Below are 22846 nucleotides of genomic sequence, written 5' to 3'. Positions count from 1 at the left end.
AATTATTCTGAATGAGAGTTAGAATCCATTCCAGAACATATAATTTTTCCTCATACCTGAAAAAAAAATGTTTTGTAATGGAATTAGATATCACAAATTGGGACCTTATAAATATTTCATAGACTGGATAATGAGAATAGGTCTGCGAGAAAAGGAATTCCTAGTTTCTGATCTGGACTGGATCATCATTTGGATGGTCATCATCAGCCCTGCACTACCTCTGGTGCAACAAGGCTCTCCATGGACGGAACAGGAATCCATGGTGTTCAAAAGACAGTAGCACTTACAAAACTCTCCTGTTAAGTATTAAATATATTTTTAAAAATTGAATCTTCCTGAAAAAATAAAAAAAACACCATTTTTTAATATAAGGCAAAAAGAAGTAGGCACAGCAGCGCATTTGCGGTTATTCTAGAAAGACAAACATTCATACACTCAAGTTTTATAGGGGACTCTTATTACATGCCCTTATAAATGAAAGGAAAGGGAAGTAGAGAGTTACATTCTTGCTCTGCACAGTTTCCTGCCCTCCCTGGTACTAGTGCTGCATTTGCTCGGATTACCATGCAAACCCGATGTATTACTATTGACAACATGCTAAGATTTGATTTCCTGAATGAAAAAATCACTATTTCAATTTACGTGTTATTCATAGTGAGCAACACAGTATTGTTGTCACTTTGGCTGGTTTGGTAATGTTTTCCATTCCCATTCTGAATTATCCTTTTCTGAAGAGTTTTGTTTTTATTCTTTATGCTTAGAGAACTTCAAAGAATTATTTGTAGTAAAAACAGAGAAAATGAAATAGCATTTTTTAAAAATTTACATGATTATATATTTAAAAAAACAACAACAACAATAACAACAACAACAACAACAAAAAACAAAAAACAAAAAACAAAAAAAAAAAAAAAACCAAAAAAAACTACCTGTTAATAATACAAAAGATATGAAAGATAGATGCAACAGTTTCTGGCAGTATCTTACAATAGTACCTCTTCCTCTGTCCTAGTTGGGGACCTAAAATCCCACAAACATCTTCATATGTAGCACCACAGAATTTTTTACTGCCACTGCAGTTCAGTGAAGCAGCTTTTCACAGCTCACAGCAGCACCATACTGTGGTTATAAGCACCAAATATTGAAGAATATACCCAGTAAAGATGCAGGGGCATTTAGAGATGCAAAGACAAATGCTCAATTGGTAGCAACACATACAGAGAAGGTTATCTGACACTTTACTTTCTCAGGTGCTGGTTTCAGCTGCTTATAATTTTAATTTAGTCATCAACTTGAAAGTTTTCTGCTCCAGATACCTCTTTCAAGTTAAAGTTTCAGCTCAAGGTTTTTCCCACTATTCCTATAATGAAGATATTGCCAATGAGATAAGTGCCATTGGCACCAAGTGGTTGAAAATATCAGGAAAAAAATTTCTTCAAGAGTGGTCAGGCACTGCATCAGGCTGGTCAGTGAGGTGGTGAGAGAGAGCTCTGGTGTTTCTTAAACACCTGGAGGTGTTTAAGAAAGGTGGAGATGTGGCACTAAGGGACATGGTTTACTGAGCAATATTGGTGGTAGGTGGGCTGTTGGACTGGATTCTGTTCTATGAAGAAGTCACCCCACCAACACATTCCACAGACTGCTGGTGCAGCCAGAGTGCTTTCAGACCATCAGCTACTACTGGGAAAGTTCACACAGACACTGGTAGGCAATAAAACTGCCATCTTCACAGATCCAATGTGAAGTGAGCCACACTCTGCAGTCCCTCAGACAGCTTTCCTCAGAAGAAGGGGTAACCAATACTACAGGCACTGAAAATGAAAAGAAAGTAGTTGGAAAAACATTGTTAGCAGAGTGAAAGAGAGCTGGAGTACGTGGACAAGGACCGGAGAGAGGGTAGGGGCTGGCTTCAGGTGCAGAAGGGAGTTTGCAGGGTGATGGGAGATGGGAGTAGGACATGACTGGAGGAGAAGGGAGTAGAGAATGGTTGGGGACATCTGCACCAGATTCACCTCCAAAAGCCAGAACCAGAGGCAGTTGTTCTGAATTTCTGCATTACTCTTTGGCTCTGTTTTTCAGGCTGGAAAAGCAGAGTCTGTCGTACTGCACCATATGGGCCTATCCTGAGGGCCAGTCATTTGGAATCCATCACGTAAGCGAGAGCTGAGCAAGCGGCTGAGCTGCATCATGTGTTTCTGCTTTGTGAGGGGCTGCCATCACTGACACACACAGAATATTAATGGATTTTACAACTGCTAGAGGACAAATGAGGATGCAGGCATTGGCAGACCTTTGGAATAAGTCCAAATAGTGTTTGCAACTGCATTTCTGTGTTTTCATGTTGGTTTGTTGGTTTGGTTTAGTTAGTTAAACTACTTAGGCATTAAGAACCTCCCTCTATCGGAAAGAAAAGCAGAAAAAAAATATTTGGTAATTATCCACGCATGGAATGATCCAGGGCTCCTGTGGGAGAAAGGAGCATGTAGCTCACAGGAGTAACAATCTGCATAAATCCAAATCTATTGAAGTTATTTTGAAAAAAAAAAAAAAAAAAAAAAAAAATTCATTCAAGCTTTTCCCAACTTTTGCAAGTTTGACTTGCATTTTAGTATTTCCTTACTCTGTGATGGTATAAAGGAGCTGTGCAAATTGTGGTGCACAAGGCACTGGGACCATCTCATCACCTCTACTACAAGAGTAGCCTTGGATAATTAACTGGGAGAAGTTATAAGGTTATTCTCAGTCAGTACACCAAAGCTTTACGTTTCCTTGGGAGATGCTTCCTTCCTTCCCTAGGGAGCAACCAAGGAGCAATTACTCCTGAGGCACAAAAACTAAGCGGTCTGCAAAGCCAGGCGCCTCTTCTCCAGCTTGGCAGGTCTTGCTTGAAAAGCACCAATCTAAATGCTGGAGCAGATGCTGAGTGGCTTTTGCAGAACTTGACAGGGCTCAAAAAGGCTATCTGGTGTCACAAGAGACCATGGAACAGAAAGCTATTTTGGGGAATATTTCATGTGCAACAAATAAATACTTTTCCTTTGTTTAAGCCCTTTCGTGAACAATTTCTCACAAGTGTGGCATTTGATCCATCAAATAATACACTATGTCAACTAGGCCCCATTTCTGTTGTTCTTCAAAGGACCTCAGGGGATCTCCTGAGCTACTGTGAATTCTTATTTTGTTATGGATTTGTTTCAGTGATGGCTGAAAAGTGACTACTTAAGATTTGGCATTTGGGGCATTCTTTGACATGTATGGACTGGAGAGCTCAGCGAAGGCACCAAATAAAAAATGACACAATAGAAAAAAAAGTACCCAGGGACTTTTTTCTCTTTTGAAAATTATCATTTGGACTTTTTCCATGCCTACAAGAAAAATTCAGGAATGCAGTCAAACACATGTGCACAACTCCCAGTGAAGCTGCTAAGATTCATATGCTTAGTGAAGAGTAAATAATTTTCTCTAAGCCTCTGAATGTTTTATTTGCAGATGTGCTCGAATCTGTATGAACAGTATGCGCAGACTATCACATTTTATTTTCCTTTAAATGCAAGTAGATTTGCAGAATGAAATTGGTGACAGAAGTTCATCAACAGTACTCTAATTTTGCATTCTTGCAACCCAAACATGACTGCTATAAAGACAGAATCATGAACTGATGCTTTTACAAACTGTGAGCTACAGCATTTGCAAAATGAATGCTTAAGTTACTGGTATTTGAAAATGTAGCTACCCTATATGTCCAGTAATTTTCCTTTGGCTTTTCAAACTTTTATTCCAGTATTGTCATCATGATCAACCCAGGCATGCTAAGAAACAGGATTATCCAATATGCATGTTAGTCACTGGAGTATAATCTTACCATGACAATGGTTTAATAATTGCTTAATATATAGGATGTCTTGAACATTTTATAGTATCACCATGCCATCTAGAGGTGGGATATCACTGAGGCTTCCATTTATCTTCATGGCAGAAAGAAACACAATGAAAGTGTATATACAGTCGGATGGGAGCCTTTTATGATAGCCTTTCATTAGAGTGGAGATAATGGCATAGAACATGGGTCCTATGATAGTGTATCTGGTGAGTTACGTCCTGTTTTGGGTTCCTCCTTGAAAGTGAACTTTGGGGGGGAGTGATCTATGACTGTGCTATATAACTTCTGACTCCTAACACAATAGAACCTAATTTTTCCTCACTCATATCCCAAATTAAGTCACTCAAATGATCAGAAAGCAGGCTGCTCAGATGTATCTGGTTTGCTGCTCATATGCCCTATATAGGATCAAGGAGATGAAGTCTGTTTCAGAGCCTCAGTACCAAGGCATGTGATAGAAGAGTGGTAAATGTGCTTGTGATCATTGAGAACACCTAATTTCAGCCAACTAGCTCACATCTCTTCAGTTAAAGACCCCATAGACAGAGAAGGGTCAGGAGAAATGGAAAGCTCAGCAATTTTAAATACAGTTTTCAAGGAACTGCCTATCTGTGGCACAGAGTATAGACCTTCCATATTCAAACACTCCACCAGCTGCAGAAGTACTGTGGGCCCATTTCCCATTGTTTTTTGTCTGATACTCAGAAATGCATGATCTCTGCCTGTCACACAGGGCTTATACCTCACTGTGCTTGCCTTTGCTCTCCCTGCTCAGACCCTCATCCCAGCTAGTGCCTAAGCTGATGGCAGAGATTTTGACAGTGTCCTTCTCCATTAATTAGCCTCTTCCTTTTGTTAAACACCCAGGAACTTAATATTTAAGGATACTCTATCAGATTTTGTTTCAACTAGGCCATGGGTTCTGGCACTATGGATAAAGGAGAATAAACTCTATTGCATGAGCCTCATTAGAAAACAAACAGGAATTAAAAACAAAACAACCTGCTTGTTCAAAAAAGAAAAATAAGTTCTGGTCAATCTGTTGCTTTTCTATCCAGCTCCACTTGAAATTGTGCTCCTTATCCACCTGCCTATTAAGTCCTACAGAAGAATAAACATTTTATGGATCGGTGCTGCTTGAAGCCATGAGTCAGGTCCACTTCAAAGAGAAAAAAAATAAAGAACAGCCAGCCTCCCATTCATCACATGTTCCCCATCTGCCTTAGCCTGTCAATTCACCAGTGCTTTTCCTACTTCACTGTAGTAACAGGCAACTCTGTGAAGAAGTGGCCTCTGTTTTTATAATCTTCTTGTCAGTAGGGGAGTGCTCCTGAAGTCAGCTCATCCTCTGGCTGAGTAACCATCGAGTTCCTCAGCTTCAACCGACAGAACAAATGTTCCATTTCCATCCATCCCAGTGGATTTTTCCTATTTATTGATGTATTTCTATTACTGGGGCTCCAAAACCAACAGATAATCTGTATCTAACAAGCACTGAGCAGAGGATGTGATCACTTCTGCTGATGCTCCTGCTCATCAGAAGTAGACCCTGACACTGCAGTGCTGATAAGGGCTCTCAGGGCCACAGCTGCAGAGCTGCCTTGGCCATTGTCTCCAGCCCTGGCACTGCCAGCCCTTTGCTCTTCATTGCTACTTTTAAGATACATAAGTTCCTTCCTGTTTTGAAGATCCATAGCTTTTACGTCTCTACACATCTGTTATAAGTGAGCTTCTTATGATCATGTCTTTTAAAAGGAAATGTCTACCCTTCCTGTTCCTGTAACTTTCCTCTTTACAGCTACCCACAGTACTTGTTTAGCTGACTAGCAAACCTCAGCATTCGTTACGAACTTGCTAAATTTGTTTGCGTGTTCCTTTTATTATTTCATGATTTCAATTTCACTGTAGAGCAGGAGACAAATGCAATGTCTCCTTGTCTTAATGAGAGCAAAAATGCGGTGGAAAGGAAAAGGCTAGAGACAAGGAGGCTGCTGTTGGAAACTGGCAAGAGAGTCATGATTATGTTTAGTTATGCTTTTCAACTTCTTTTACCTTCAGGTGATTCTTGTCTTGTTTTCAAGACAAGAAGAGTGAATTAAATAGGAGTCTCAAATAGAAAAACAACTGAGAAAAGCAGAAATATCTTTTCTCCATAGAAAAAATCCATTGCTTGGTTTATTTTATGCCCCCTATTATGTACAAAACCAATGGCTGTATTTGCCTTACTGCCTACTGCAATATTCCTGCATCTAAAAGTACAGAACAAGCAAACGTCAGCACTGAAAGATAATACGGAACGAGAATTCTCAACTCAGCGCCCTTGCAAACTAGCATCAAAGGCATTCTGGAAACAACTCTCATCACTAGAAATATATGTCAAAATTAGTAATTAGTACTGTAATCACCCTACAGGCTCAGCATCTGGCTTATATAAGTATTTAAGCCTCAAGAAAACAGGTCAGCGTGACTTCAGTTGACACAAATACATGACATGGGAAATACCATGCTATCTGAGCCTGCTTTCACTTGGACAATGCTGCATGAGACACTAATGCTTTTACCAAGCTCCCAGCACCATCTGCATACTTTATTCAACAGTTCCTTCAAAGTTAAGTACATAAGCCCTTTTGGAAGCAAGAGCCACTCCATTGACAGATAAGTCTTAATAAAAGCAGTTATTTCCACAGTGCTTTGTGCTGCATTTGCTGAAGTGCTAAGCACTCATCTCAACTACAGTAGGAACCAGGGCAGTTGTGGGGGCCTTTGTCGGGTCTATCTGGTCTGTAGAGATCAATTCCATGACAGTGGGAAGCATATCTGTGAGTGAGGAAGAGTGCCCATGGCTGCAGAGGCTCTAGCTGCCTTTCCTCATGTTGTGTTCACCAGTCTCAGGATTTAGTATCCATATCCCATTCTGGTTTTCCTTTATGGACTTGTGAGCTTTTGATTCTTGCCAGCACCCTGTTAGTTTCAGCTGAATAGGAGAATTAAAAATTCCTTCTGCCTCTTTCTTTCTCTTCAGGAAAGGCATCAGATCAAAACAGTGCCAAATCTGATGCCAAAAAAGATCTGCCTCCTTCCACTCCCTGAAATTTCCAGGCTTTTAGAACTGCAAAGCCAGATGCTTTAGAGCTGTAATAGCAATAATTATTTCATCTTTATTTGTACAACTAAAGATAATATTCTTATTCTTAACTGCTTCTAAAAACTGTGGAAATCTGCTGTAAAGTATTGTAGCTTGGGTCTAGCTGCTTTAAAAAGAGAAGTTCAGGCTGTAATCAGTACATACGTATTTCAGAATCACAGAATACTCTAGATTTACTATCTGTCAAGACTATCATATGCTCATCTCCCAAAAGAAAGGTGAATGTCTCAAAAAACTAGACACAGCTCTGTTTAGTTTGCTTTCTTTCCTAAAAATCAGCTGCTGCTTCTGAATAACACTAAAAGGTCACAAGTGCTGACAGCTCAGAATTGTCAGAACAATTTTAGAGTTCTGATATATATAAATGTGAGATGATTCAGGTAATTATGAATCATGCTGTATAACAATTAGAGAAATGATATATCTATTAGAAAGGAAATGTGCATTTCTCAAGACAGTTTGTGGTTCTTTTGAATCATAACAATAGAAGCTCATTTAATTTCAGTTTTTTATAGGATAATAGTTACAGTATGAGATTTTCTATTTCATGAGCTAATGCTAATCTTCCCAGCAAGTGCCTGTCTTGCAAGTTAATCTTGCACTCCTTGTTTACACCAGCAAAAATATACCCTTGTGACTGAAAGAAATGGCACCTTAGAAGAAAATAGAAAAGCAAACCAGCTGACCCCTCTGATGAGAGAATACAACCTGAGCACAATACTCCTGGAGGACTTGTTTGAATTGATATATCATGACAACCATCATCAAAAAAAGATAATGCCATAAAGCTCAAAAATGGGAATACTGAGAGATGTAGCAGTATTTGCAGTATTAAACTTGTGTTTCTGGCAAAAGCCTAAATAAAGACCATACTAATACACTAATACCACCTTGGAAAGAATTAACAAGACTATTTCCTCCTACGAAATCCACCTTTTTTTTTTTCTTTTTTTTTTTGCTACAATATTGAGCAATCAGTTGAAGGGTAAATAGAAAGAAAAGTACATTAGTCCTTACAGGCTTCAGCAAAGTATTTATGAAAACAATTTGCATTCACAGAGCAAGAAATCCAGTGAGAAACTAGCAGTGTTTTCATGCACACCACCTCTCTTTCCACCCAATGTGCTAATCTTTTATTTTTTGTGATTCACCTCCCTGTGCGTGTCATTCACATTCACCATCACAAAGAGACTTGCAAATGGAGGATTCCAATGGAAACACAGCCCAGAGGCTTGCAGGCCCATGACCCCTGCTCCCCACTGCTTTTCTGGCCAGACCCACTGTCCTGAACAGTGCTAATACAGAGCTGATAAAGGACTCTTCTACTCCTTAAAAACAATGCAATAACAAGGCCCTTAGCACTTGTCTACTTCTGCCAAAGTGACTGCTGTGAGTCTTTATCCTGCACCACTGCACAGCAGCAACATCAAGCAGCTCTCAGTCCCCCTTGGCTAGCCACACCTTACCCCAGCTTTAACACACTCACAAAGTTCATCAGGACTTACAAAGGTGAACTGAGAGCTACGTGCCTGTCAGAATGTCACCTGTTGAGCCAAGCAAGGATTTTTTTTGACTCATTCCTGCTTTTCTGCATGCCGCCCTCCTGAGTGGCTATCACAGGCAGCATGCCGGAGTTCTGCTGGTCCAGGCTGATAGCACGATAGCCAGCAGCACTTTCACCAGCCTCAGAAGGTAATCAATACAATACAAACAGTGTTCAGCTTCTCCTTTTATTGCTGATATGGTGAGATATTAAAGTCCAACTTTTATTTATCGAGAGTGCCATTCAAAACTTATGTTTGTATTATTCATTTCTATGCGTGCAAGGAACATAAATTGTCTGTACAAATAGAGTAGCCACTGAAAGTGTGTTGCACTCCACCAAACTATTGCATTTTTCTGGAAAAACAACTTTTACTCCTTTCTCCTGCCTTATCTACATTGTAATCTTACAAACCTTGACAGTACAATGCTTTCTTTAAGAATTATATTCAGAAAACTAACAAAACCTCTTTGCAGGGAGTGATGCAAGTAAAAGAATAGTTATCAGAGAATCTGAAATAATGCAGGAGCACAAGAAATGCTGCCATATTTTGGTGTCAGAAGCTGCTAAGCTCATGAATTGTGACCCTTCTAATCTGTCAGGTCTATAACTTCTTGGAACCCTGATGCATGACTGAGCTTCAGAAAGAAAGAGCAACTTCGTGTGCTATGTGTGCAAAATGTGAGTGCTGAGTTCTTGTATATAAGGCCAAAAGTCTTCAGGAACAACATTCCCCTCATCTATAGATTTGGCCAGATTTTACAAAGACACTTGGACATTCACTCTGTCGTGCAAATCTGTCCCCTTGGGAAGCACCAAGCACTCCTCCTGCAAAAGAAGCTCTTCCATGAGCAGCAAAGGACACCTGTCTGTCACTTACAGTCACCGATAAGCCATATAGCCCGTCCTGTTTGCTTTCTTCTGGCTTTCCATTTCAGCTACGGATGTGATTTTTTGGTCTTTGGGCATCTGATCTCTGATCATTCATGATTAGTAAGGAGAGAGCTAGTAGCATGGCAGGACTCTTTAGGGCCTGGGAGCATGATATACAGGGCTCCATAAACTTGGGTCACTAATCTACTCATAGTCTACAGCAGGACATCCAGACAGGTTTGCCATTTATCTGACTATATCCACAGCACTGCAGCCATGTGGCTCCTGGGCTGGGTTGATGTCAGCTTAGCACTGTGTGGTACCATAGAAACCTCTCTATCTCTATGCACATCATTTTGGGGCTTTCAATTTTTTAAAGGCTGATTTCTCACCTTTTATTCGAAACAAAACTAATACAAAGAGTTAAGGTTCAATTTGCAAACAGGTGAGAAAATAAGGAAGAAGTTCCTACTTTTTTGTGTGCTACATTGAATGAGAAATGCCACAGGAGTGGGTGAACTGACTTTCATATTACATAAATTAAATTAAGAAATAGTTTCTTTATTCATTCCAAAGACATCTTTTACTTCAGATTTACTACCACATCACTAAGGAGACAAATTTTGTTATGATGTTCTCCAGCACCAAGTTGAATAATTGAATTGTCAGCCAACGACCTAGATGAGATTTTTAAAATATATTTATGACTGTCAAGCACAGAAGCATTGTAGTGTTTTCAGTACACATTTGTTCTCTCTTTAAGGCTTTCAGATCATTCAAATGGAGTCAGTCATTACTATTTTAAAGGATGTTTCTAATATGTTATTATATTATCTCTATAGAAATTGAACATTATTCAGTCCAGGCAAGGTTGTCATGGCTGGCAGCAGCTTTTGGAAGCACAGATATTTATGTATTAGGTGTTGCTATCAATCACAGCACTGGTATCAGCATTTTTCTTCTCAAAAGAAAAACAATACACACATGCCCTTATTATTCTCTTCTCTTTTGATGCTTCTCACATACAGCAGCTGCTGGTGTTACATCTTAACAACTGTTAGTACACAGTATTAGAAACTACTCTGCCATCTAGGCCAGAAATTAGAACAAAAATTTCCAAACCATCAGACAATGAGCCCATGGAACAAACTTCCTAAATAGAGAAATACAACAAGAAATCCAAAGGCATGTGAGGACGGAGACTGAAAAGGTTACAAAGGCATTTAGTGTAGCACTGTCCACCATACAGTGGGTCACAGTAGATCAGGAGACCTTCTCTATGTATCTCTGAACAAGGTTGCAATAGCACCTTGCACTACCTTCCTCCTCAAGGCTCCCTAGCACACTTCTCCACGTGGAGGAATTCTGATGGTGTGGACGTGCTGCCCTGCAGGCAAACCTTTACTGAAACCAGCGGCAGTCGCTGCCTTCAGAGCAGCTTTCGTGTCACCATGCCCATGCACACACCCAGCCACCACCCGCGGTGCTGGCAGTGCTGGCAGTGCTGGCAGTGGGGTGACGTGATGGCTGCTGCTCCGTGGGCAGTCCTACTGGCGGCGGGCTGCTCTTTGGAGTAGCCAGGACTTATCTGCATATAGCCCTAATTAGTAACATCATCGCTGATAGCCAGTAATGCCAGCTGAAGTTGGATCCACCTATCGCAGTGCCATAAATGGAAGTCAAATGCTTTCACATTAACTTGATTAAGCTGCAGGTAATAAGAGTCTCTTAAGTCAGCGGGGTGGTATTTTAAATAGATTACAGAAACTTGACAGAGTCTATATTTGATGATGGCTTTATCTTCTAACAAGGGGTGTTGTCAAATCTTTGCAATCTTTGTACAAGGGCTGCCAAACCTAGTTATTATCAACACAAGCAGTGCTGCCAGCATCAGTACGGGGAAGCTGCATGGCATCATGAGGTGGGCAGTAGGACAGCGGGCAGGAGCCTGCAAGGAGATGAGGAGGGATAATGGAATAGCACGAGCAAAGCGAAAACAATTCTTCATTTTAAAATGGAAGGAAAAAAATTGGTCAACCTCCCAAAATAAATATCTGCCTTTTATTTCCTACTGAATTAGTTACAAGGCTCCCATTGAGGGTTTCCTTTTTCATGCCAAATCTCTGGGTTACCTAAATGTATTACACAATTAAATCATCACACTTTTTTTCCTCAAAAGAGCAGTTTTTATTGCTGTTGAGTAGATAAGAGATGTGGTTTCACCCCTAGATAGTGAAATTAGAATATCAGCATAATCCTTCTTAATGCTTTATTTTCTACTTTAGCTGTGTAATCGTTTCCAAAAATATCTGTGTGACTAGGGGCCCAAGAGAGCTCAACAACAGCTCCAATCGATTTCAATTGCTCACACAGCTGTATGACTTAAGAAAATATCCTTTATCCTTATTTGGATTGCTGGCAGAGACCTAACAAAATCCTTTAGGATTTTATCTGTTTGTGTGAAACTGCCTCCTGAGTAATATTAACCTTCCAGTTTAAAGCTGGGATAATGCAATTACCCATGGTGAGATCTTGCAGCCCTACTTACATCCATGAGCCTGTAAAATTCTAAGGAAGCATTCAGTAACTCAAAAGAAAAAAAAAATCCAGCCAGTTTTTCCAGATTTACACAGCTAAACTCAATGGGAACTTTCATGGTACAATAACTAGACCTCTTGGTAATCTCCACCCTTGGCCAAAATTAAACAGTAGGTGTTTGAATATGATATTAATGCTAATATCTCATATCCGTATGATTAAAATTAAAAGCAATTCTTACACAGTAATTTTCAGAATATTTCAGGACACAGATTAAGGGGAGAACTAATTTGCTCTGACAGGTTCTGACTTATGTCACTTTAACTATACAAGCTTATACCAAAGCTTTTATTTATTAACAACACCATCATCTAAGAAAGCATCTCATCAGAGCTAACAGGTGCAACTAGAATCACAGAATCATGGAATTGTGGCTGGAAGGGACCTCTAGAGATTATCCAACTCTGAACACCAAAAGCCAAGACGTTTACCTGTCTATTGGTCATGGAAAATGCTATTTATTTTTTATTATTATTATTTAGAACTTTTATTTGTTTATCACAAAATGCATATTGTGTTTGATTCCACATCTGTCCTCTCACAAAAAATCTTCCTAGGAAGGAAATTAAGTCTTCCCACCTTCTGTGCTAATGAGTGCCATTGTGCCCCTAGAGCAATATAAGGCTAGAGTTAGTGGTTTGCTAAGCCATGCCAAAATTCTTAAACAAGTCTTCTAAGATTACATAGATAATGCAAAGAAAATTCAGGTATTATTGAGACATTGCTTCAACTATGAAACATATCAAAACATTTATTGATAACAGCAGGTTATCAGCAGGTTTAACTATTTGACTTGACTGGGATAAAGTGTTTTTCACATCTTCAACACAATGACATAAAGCTTCAAAAACACCACAGATATTTGTTTAATATGTTCTACTGCACTGAGGTGGTCTGTCTTGGTTGACCCCATTTGAAACACAACTTCGAGATTTTCTTCCTACACTTCTGACTATAAGGTCACAGTCATCAGTGAAATACCCAGCAGGAAAGAGTTGCAAAAATTCCTATAGTTTCAGAAAGATTTATGGGTAACTCTGAATTTCCAATTAGCACTGAAATTTCCAAACAAGTTCAGAAAGTTAGGACCTAAGTTCTAAGCTCTTTTTCCCAGCCTCTGTGAAGTTCTTGGGAGAATACTCTCTTACAACATTGTTGTAAGACCAAAGTGATCTTTCAGCTGCCTTTTCACATGTCTTGCAGGACCATGTAGCAGTTTCATGGGCTGTCCATGTTAACAAATTATGCTTATGTCTTTATTATAATTTATTATTACAAAATTAATTAGTTAATAATATGTAATACTTTTTTTTATATATATCCAATTCATTATCAATTAAAAGTTAGATCTCTCCTCTGTTCTATTTCTGACCACACTTCAAATGATTGATACCTTTTGTGATGATCAACGGTAACAAGTTCTTGTGAATAATGCATATATTTTTACATGAACTATTGTAACCGGACAGTTTCTGCTTAGACTATTTAAATTATTACTCTGAATTTTCCCATTTATTATTAAAATAGACAGGAAAAAATCCTCCAGGAAAAAATATTTGCAATATTATTTCCTTGTGGCACTTGTGAAATAAGTTCACTTAATGTGGTTCCATATCAGTGTGAGATAATAGGGCATCAGGTAAGAGCATGCATGAGAATATGACTAAACTGAAATAACAAATAAGATTTTCCAAAGAGCCATTATACGTTTAATTTCAAACAACCACAGATTTGCCAATAAAAGTTAAAAATTACATTCTACAAGACCAAGATAGCAGCACTTTTGTGGTTATCAGGAGGTAATTGACTTTTGTGGTTATGAGGTAATTGACTACATGGCATGCAACTCATTGGAAATCCAAGCACTTGGTCTTTCTAAAGAAGCATATGTATTCTCCTAATTATTTAATTACTTTTTCCTTGAGAATTTTATTGTACCAGATCTTATAAACAAAGATCAGCTCTTACATTCTGACTCACATATAAATCCACATGGGGATTGTATTTTTAGTACATACTTCCCATAGCAGATATCATTTATTTAGCAAAAAGCATATTCAGTATAAGCTCTCCTAATGATTTGAGATGGAATTTAAGAAACAGGTTAAATCTAATTTCTTTTTTTTTTTTTTTTTTATGCAATAATCCTTCATTAACCATCACTGTACAAATAATTTAATACTTAATTGTTTTCTTCTGTTTTAGAGAAGGTTTGAGAATTTCATTTTTCCTAGTGTCAGAGGAAAAAAGAAACAAATCCTACAGCTGGCTATAATAAACCAGTAGGATTTTCCACTGTGTCTGCAGCATTTATCTATAACAGTTTCTTTCCTCACTGGCAGATGTTTTATTATTCATGTCATTTATTACATCAGAGTTTTACTGCGTAGTGCTTTTGTCATCCATTCAGTGCACATGGATGCTGCAGAAAAGACCACGGATACATATCCGGAGGGAATAAATCTATCTGAGGATTCTCTGACAGTGCTCTTAGCTCTCACTTCACTGTAACAAAGAGCAGGGTGTTCACTGCCACTGGGAAAGTTTTCAGCCCATACTCACACAACCACAATTGTATCCTGTGTCTGGGCTTCCATCTTGTCTAGTCTCACTCTTACCCAACACCCTGAAAAAGAAGCTGCGTTAAACCCAATACCAAGGGACAATTCCAGACCATAAAACGCTGAGGAGCATGAACTTCTGGACTTGGTTTAAAGAAACAGCACTAAACATATCTTTGCTTTCTGTTGTGGTTGGTTCAAACAACACTGGTGGAAGCCAGTGAAAAGCCAGTGTTGACATATAGCTTACAACTGAGGAACCACAGGTATTAGTTCTTAGACGACACAAAGGACACACCAATCCCTCTTCTCCTAACTGGAACACCAATATTCCTCTCCTTTAGGTTTCACTTCTTAAAGGTGATCAAACTCATGGCTAAGACTTCTTTGCTGCCTAGAAATTGTAGCTAAGGCATGAAGATCCACTGAGCAGATTCCCACAGCCCACTAAGTGTGGCATTAGCTTTGCGAGTGAAGGGTCATAATTTTCTTTTATGCCTGCAAAGCCTCAGAGCCAGGACATATCAGGCTGGCTGTGTTTGGATTGTCTTTACCTGCTTGAAGCTTTGTTTTAGCTAGATGAGGTGCAACAGCAATTATTTACCTGCCAGGTGAATCACAGAATCATAGGGGTTAGAAGGGACCTCAAGAGATCATTGAGTCCAACCCCCTTACTAAAGTAGATACCCTACAATAGGTTGCACAGGCAGGCATCCAGGTGGGTCTTGAATATCTCCATAGAAAGACACTACACAACCTCTCTGGGTAGCTTGTTCCAGTGCCCCGTCACCCTTATTTCAAATAAGTTCTTCTGCATGTCACTACGGAACTTCCTATGTTCAAGTTTTAGGCCATTACTTCTTGTCCTATCACTACACACCATTGAGAAAAGCCTGCCTCATCCATTTGCCTCTCACCTACCTTCAGATATTTATAAACATTTTTCAGATCCCCTCTAAGTCTTCTTTTCTCCAGGCTGAACAGATCCAGGTTATTCAGCTTTAAATATTATCTAATCTGTGTAAGTTTTAGCTTAGTTTTGTAGGGTTGTGCATTAACATACCTATTGTTATAATACTTTTGAGATTTATTTATGTAACAGATAGTAGAGGTGCAGTAGTTATTTTGTACAAAGTTCACTGTGAGCCTAGAATAAAACTAACGTGGAGGAGTACAAGTAACGAATGATAGCAGAGGTTTAGAGAATGTGGAGATAGGATGAAACCAAAAGCTTCCAAGCTATAAACAAATTACTACTGATCAATTATTGGTCATTAAGCCCTTTGGAGACCAGTAAAACTGGCTTTAGAGATAAGAAAGGGAACAAAGAACAAATATTCAACATACGCAAAATGTACTATTTATAGTATATTTAGATATAAGGTGAAACTGTGGACCAATAAAGAAAGACCAACGTGCTGTGTGTGCTAGGAAACATATAAAAATAGCCCCAAGCAGATCCTACAGAAAGGAGGAAGAAGTCCTCAGCAACATCATTCTTCTTCTAGTGAAGGGTTCCAGATGCTATGAATTCACCATAGTCCTTTCTCCTGCTTCTTGAGGGATATCAGAAGGGTGAGCAGCAGAGCAAGGAGCAGAAACAAGAAGATTGGTGTGTACCAGTTTCTATGGCCACATAGCTGGGAATTAGCTATAAAACTGGGGAATTGGGAGTGTTGATTTAATCAAAACAAAATTTAAAAAAAAACAAATATTTCATTAGACTGCTAATACTTTAATTAATTATTAGATTAATGTATATAAGGTTTGTGTTTTTAGCTCATGTAATTGCACATTGTGTTTTGTTTGGAACCCTGAATATATAGCTTAGTTATAATTGTGGACGCAACATAAAAACATACTGAGTAAGTTGTTATTCTCAGGAGAATATGGTCCAAATGATGACAAAACAAAACAAGTGCATGAGACAGAGGTTGAAGTATGATTTAGTACTAAACCAACCATATTATCTACAGGAGACAGAGATTTCAGAGAGACAGTTCAGTTGCGCCTATTGCTTGCAAGAATAAATAAAGCCTCCTTGATTTAGAGAAGATGAACACTTTTTATTCTGACAGCTCTGTTTTCCCATTAGTAGCATCCCATGGCATTGCCATCAGACTGTTGACAGAAATGTGGTTTTGTAAGTATTAATTTCTTGAGGGGGTGGCTCTGTCCCTTAGGCCATAATTTTTGTCACAATCGAAGCAGCTTTTTACATTGCTAAAATTAGTCTTTCAGTTGACTTTGCTAGCAGAAATATGACAAAGGCTTCTGAAAATTCTTATTAAGCAAATTTCATGGAGATATTTATTGTAACTTTCTTGTCAGGACATTCTTAAAAAACAGAAAGCAAAACAGAGTACTCCTCTGGGGAATACGCACACATTTAAATAACTTCATATAAAAATAACAAGATGAGAGAGAATGGTCAAGAAGACAATAGCTGTACTATAATACATATCAATGTATCCAGCTCTATTACAAGCTCATCTCTGAGCTTTCTGCACTTTTACCTTTTGATTTTTCTAAATAATGAAGAAGTGGACTGGGGGTCTGGAGGACAGAAAGCCCAATAGAACTGGGAAGAAATTGTCCTTTTTCAAACACAGTCTCCTAGGGCTGCTGTCATCAAATTTCCAGGGCACAGCTGCCTGTGAAACACTACTTGTGAAACCTAAAAGTCTGCATCTTTACTTTTTTGAGTAGCTCTCCAGTTCCCTACTCATTATATTAGCTGTAAACATTACCAGCAGAAAAATAATCTTAATGTGTCTGGGATACATTCTAAGAGAGAAAATTTCATTGATAGTAATAAAAGTACTTATAAAAAGTTGAAAGGAGAAGAGAAGAGAAGAGAAGAGAAGAGAAGAGAAGAGAAGAGAAGAGAACAGAAGAGAAGAGAAGAGAAGAGAAGAGAAGAGAAGAGAAGAGAAGAGAAGAGAAGAGAAGAGAAGAGAACAGAAGAGAAGAGAAGAGAAGAGAAGAGAAGAGAAGAGAAGAGAAGAGAAGAGAAGAGAAGAGAAGAGAAGAGAAGAGAAGAGAAGAGAAGAGAAGAGAAGAGAAGAGAAGAGAAGAGAAGAGAAGAGAAGAGAAGAGAAGAGAAGAGAAGAGAAGAGAAGAAGCATGGTCAGTGCTTGGAGGTCAGTAAGTGTGAAGGGAAGAGAATTTGAGGACAGAATAACTATTATTCTGCAAAGAAATGCAGTTTCTTTTTTTTTTTTTTTTTTTTTTTTTTGTAAGTGTGGCCCATAACAACAGTACACAATCACTTCTGAAGAACTCATTATTTCCATTGGGCTACATGTTATTCTTCCTCCAGAAAAAAAAATATATATATATATAGATATATAGATATATCAATATATATCTATAGATAGATATAGATATAGATATAGATATAGATATAGATATAGATATAGATATAGATATAGATAGATGGAGATAGATGATATAGATAAGACAGGTCAGAGGGCTTTTGCATTCTCAATTGAGATGAAGATAGTCGAGCACCAAAGTAGTCTGGGCTATGAGAGAGGAGAGGGATGAGAGAAGTCATCCAAGCAACAGTTTTACTTAGTTCAGTTAGCACCTTGTGCTGTTCAAATGACTTTTTCTTCTATCTTCTGCCTAGTGGCCATGCATAGCAATGGTGGCTAGTGGTATGATAAGCACTTGAACCTACTGAAAAGTCTCAGAGATCTGACAACACTACAGATGTTCAATATAGACATTCCTCTTTGTCAGTGCCAGGCTAGCACCAGACATCATTTACCTACTTACTTAACCTATTTATCTTTATGTCCCCTTCTTAGTGGTCTCTGTCATAATGCAGTACAAATCCTTTTCCTCTGATTAATTGTAATACCATAAATGTATCATTGGAAATGAAGTTTTAACCTTCTTAAGCTAGCACTGCTCCAAATATATCAAAAGAATTCCTCCCAGGCTAAATGTTAACTTTTATTTTTGTCTGTGTCTGCTTTTCATTGCCCACATGATAATAAAGTCCCTGTTTTCAAAAGGAAAACAGGAAAGCAGGGCAACAAAAAATGTATTCTGTATGTATAACTAGTCTAGAAGAAAAACAATGCTTTTCAAGGCTCTTTCTGTGCTGAATGATACCGAGAAATATCTATTAAGAAGTTTGTGACTGGAAAATCTATTTCTACAAGTTGTCAAGAAGGATTAAAGCAGAGCACAAATACTGTGCACATAGCTACCTTGATGGGGGATTTAAGCACTGCAGAATTCACAGGAAGAGATTTCACCTAATGTGGTATTATTCATCAGAATAAGTGAAGAGCATGGAAGGAAGAGATAGTTTAGCTCAGACGATCTGCGACCTGGCCTTATTTTTGAATAGTTTGGCTGTGCGTATGACTTCAACAGTTACTGAACTCTGAATCTCTGGCTATTCCAGTGGGGTTACATAGCTGCTAGAAGGAGATGCTGAAAATGCAGCTGGGGCTTTTGAGCTCTTTTCCAGCACAGTGATCTCTTTTCATATTCTATGCAGTCATTAATAGGGTTAATTTTCCTTGCGGCTCATTTTTACATTAGCTAGAGTATAGCTGAAAAGACACTACATAAATAGTAAAAAATAGTCTGGCATAGTTATGGGCAGAAATTAAAAAGCTTATTTCCTCTCTCACAAGCAATTTCAAATTTCAGAATACAATTGCATCCCAAGCATGGGCAATGAGATGAAATGCTGACTTTTTCAAAATTAAAGTTAAAATAAAACAATTTAAGATGAAGGATTTCTAATATTTTGAATGCACAGAAAAGATATTCAGCTTCTCGGAATACAGCAAGCACCTCTTATTTACCTCCTCTAAATATGACAGTTCTGCTTCAAGGAATGGAATAAAGTACTAAGCAGGGGATATTGCTTTGGGCCATGGACTGAAATTTGTCAGTATTCTTTCAAGAAACTTTCTTAAACCGTACCAGGATGTTATTCTCAGAATATTTCAGTTGCAGGTACTTTGCTTTCTATCTCACACAAATTCATTGTAGTTTATCTGCGAAATGCTGAGAATTTTAAATCCCGCATATTTCTCCATATCAGCCAATGACTGTATGAAATACATCAGAGACTTTACGACTTCCTAGTAGACACTGCTTTTAGTGGAGTATATTCCCAGATACCAAGTGAACAACAGTGTCACGTGTTTATCATAATTTTAGAAAAAACTAATTAGAAATGAAGCAACAAGCTTAAATGCAAGAGGAACCCTGGGCAGCCTTCACAAGCTTGCACAGGAGCAATCTCTGGACATAAGGTAGCTTTGTCTGCAGAAACAGCAAGGAAGGCTGAAACCAAATGGTATTGAAAGTGCTATTCAGAAATGGAAATGTCATTCGATGAGTAAATGACAAATGCCACCTGACCAAAATTCCTTTTACTTAGAATAAAAAGACATGATACTCTAGGGGCATGTCTCTTGAGAAATCACATACACATGTTTGAGACACCTCACACATATGTATGTAAATGTAGTTCCTTTCCAGAGATTATCTTTATGGGCAGGAAACCAAGAAAGCTTTTGCCAAGCAGGAATCCAAGAAAGCTTTTGCCAAGCAGGAAACAGCAAAAGTCTTCAGTCATTACCAGCTTCCAGCCCTTTCACGTGTCAGTCCCACTTCTGACAACATGAAAAAGGATTCTCTTCCTCATTCTCCTCGCTTTATTAAACATTTTTTTGTCAGACGATGATCAAAATGAAGCATGTTTTGGTTATGTGGATAGGCTGAATGTGGTTAGAGATTTTTATGGAAATAGAGAGCTCTAAATTGATTTCTCCTCCAAAAAATTCACCTGCTCCCTAGCTTTGAACATCTGACTACACCACACTTCAGCTGTTTGACTATTTTTGAGTTGTGGTTTCACTTGTTGAGCACCTTAGCAAATGCTGTTGATCTTAATCTGTAATTTTAAGAGACTTTTGTGCTGCTCAGCTGCTTGCATGCCCAGTGCTTCTCTCACAGTCTCACAGGTAAATCACTATGCAAGAAAGAAAACTAAAGCTTATGTTTAGCAATGGCCTGGAAATTCCCACTCTGTAGAAATTGATTGCAAATATTTGCAGTTGACAGCTTCAGCTGGAGCACATGTAGAAAGCTAGCCATTACAGTAGTGTTATGCAGAGTACAAGAAAGTTTGTTGACTTTTTTGAAAGGGAAATGCAATCTAATTTGACTCCTAAACACTTTTTAAATCAATTTTCATAGAACAGCCTCAGAGTAAAGGAACCTGAAGTTATTCCAAATTATTTCTAGCCAATGATAATGCCTTTGAGCAAATGCCTCATGGATTTAACAGCAAGACCTGCACCTGTGACTTTGTGAAGGGTACAAGAATCATATTTTTATTCATTGTAGGAAAGCTGATGGTAAGCCAGCTACTCCGAAACACTATGGTCCCAATTTTTCACTCCCAGCAAATATGTTTCGCTCAGAAATGCCATTATATGGAGCAGAGAATACAGGACAAAGCTCATTTTTAAAACATGCTACTGCATGCCCTATTTTCAGGTAGAAATCCATGTTATTCCAGCATCAGTGAGATTTGTAATATATAAATCCTGAAAGCCATGCTGTCTTCCAGAAGAGGCAGATGTCTGAATATGTTTGCAATTTTGGGCCTCAGAATAAGTACCTGGCAATAGATCTGCTTTACTATGTCCTCTGATCCGTGAAGGCTGTGTATAACAAAGAAAGGCTTTAAAAGGCTGTAGCCAGAACTTTTGTTTCAGATGCTAAAACTTTAAGGTACAATCCCAAGACTATACCTTCTCTGCCAAGGAAAACATAAAAACAACTGTATTTCAAACAGTGATATATCAGAGACTTGCAAATGTTTATCACCAACTTGGAGATTGCATTTATCAGTAAATTTCCATCAGCCTTCGAGGTGCCCTGCAGTATCCCACAAGCATGTTGCCTCCCCTAGGGCACCTGAGCTGCTTCTCTTAGGGGCAGCAAACCTGATTGCATGTCCTGGGACATGCATAGTGTGTGTTCAGTGTGTGTTTATTGTCTGATGGAGATTTTGCAGCACAAAGTGACAGGCTCTGTGCCTCTTTTCTTCTATTTCCCTTCTGGGTTTTTTTAGAAGGTTGTCATCTCTTCTTCCACAATGTCTCTGAGCCTGGGGAAACAACCTCCTACAAACAACATGTAGCTTTGTAATACAACTGCTCTTTTTTTTTCCTAGAAAAAGGAGCACAGTCAACTGATGACAGAAAATAACAAGTGGGTAGGAAAAAAAAAAAAAAAAAAAAAAAACAGAATAGAGGGTAGAGAATTCAAAAATATATCAGAAGAATCACAGAAGGGGGCACAAAGCAGGGCACACTCCTCACTGATGGGGGCTGTTGTCTCAAGTAGGGTGCCCTTAGAAGTGAAGGCAAACCCCACAGTCACAGACTCCCTTTTCTTGTGCTCCTTCTTCCTGATGGCACTGGGGCTTTTGCATGGAGAGGTGAAGGGAGAAGTGGAAACAGAAGCTGAGAGGCACTGGGGGACTAAGAGGAGGGAAAGCAGCCCAGCACTTATGTGTACCTGTATACCTAGATTCAATGCTTGCCACCAACAGGTCACCCAAAAAGCAGCCCAAAATGCAACATGGACATGTATAACCCTCTGCTCCATCACAGGGACAAAGTGCAGATATAGGCTGTCCCTCCAGTGCCAGGAGGAACTGGACACCAGCAAGAACCCACACAGCCCAGCCAGAAGCATGCCAGCACTCCCTACCACTAGCCTAGGCAGAGTTAAGGAATGCAATGTGCTGAAGTAGGCCCATGGCAGGGACAGGGCTAACAGGTTGATTACCAGCACCCTTCCCTTCCCTGACCGGACAGAGCAGCCCTGCCTGGCTCTGCAACTGCTCCAACACCCTGGCCTGGAGCACATTCCAGTGTGAGGCCATTTCTCCTGCCTCAGTGCAGACTATAAAGCACCAACAATTCCCAGGGCTCCAGCTGATGTCTATGTGGGTGCTATTTGCCTGTATCCATATTTCTGCATGTTTGCAACTGAGTCTGATGCCAACATGCAAATCCTTGTTTCCAGGTGTTTGCAGAATAGGTGCCAATCCCATGTTGACAGGGATTTCCTGCCCCTGAGATGTGGTGCATCCATTTCTTAGTCTGACTTGGACTCTGCAGTAAATCTTGGTATTTTGATGACTTTTTCCATTGCCTTATTGGGCTGAGGAACTGGACAAAACCTCTCTA

The 22846-nt window shown here is 39.0% G+C and overlaps 1 protein-coding gene across 7 annotated transcripts in view; it reads left to right on the top strand.

The window, feature by feature from the left end:
• Window positions 1-16041: 16041 nt before the first annotated feature.
• The window catches only part of STEAP4 (STEAP4 metalloreductase), a 28804-nt gene continuing 21999 nt past the window's right edge, over window positions 16042-22846 (top strand). For 3 of the 7 annotated variants that reach the window (XM_052692523.1, XM_052692522.1, XM_052692528.1), the window contains exon 1: window positions 16042-16175. The gene's annotated coding sequence lies outside the window, so the exon portion shown is untranslated. Of the gene's footprint in view, window positions 16213-17412; window positions 17744-22846 lie in introns of those variants that run through there. The other 4 variants (XM_052692529.1, XM_052692526.1, XM_052692530.1 and 1 more) reach the window with 3 other exon arrangements.

The sequence above is a fragment of the Tympanuchus pallidicinctus genome, unplaced genomic scaffold (assembly GCF_026119805.1).
Source record: "Tympanuchus pallidicinctus isolate F22 unplaced genomic scaffold, pur_lepc_1.0 scaffold3, whole genome shotgun sequence".
NCBI lineage: Eukaryota > Metazoa > Chordata > Aves > Galliformes > Phasianidae > Tympanuchus > Tympanuchus pallidicinctus.
The sequence above is the reverse complement of the archived record's forward strand: the minus strand, read 5'-3'. Positions and strand labels throughout refer to the sequence as shown.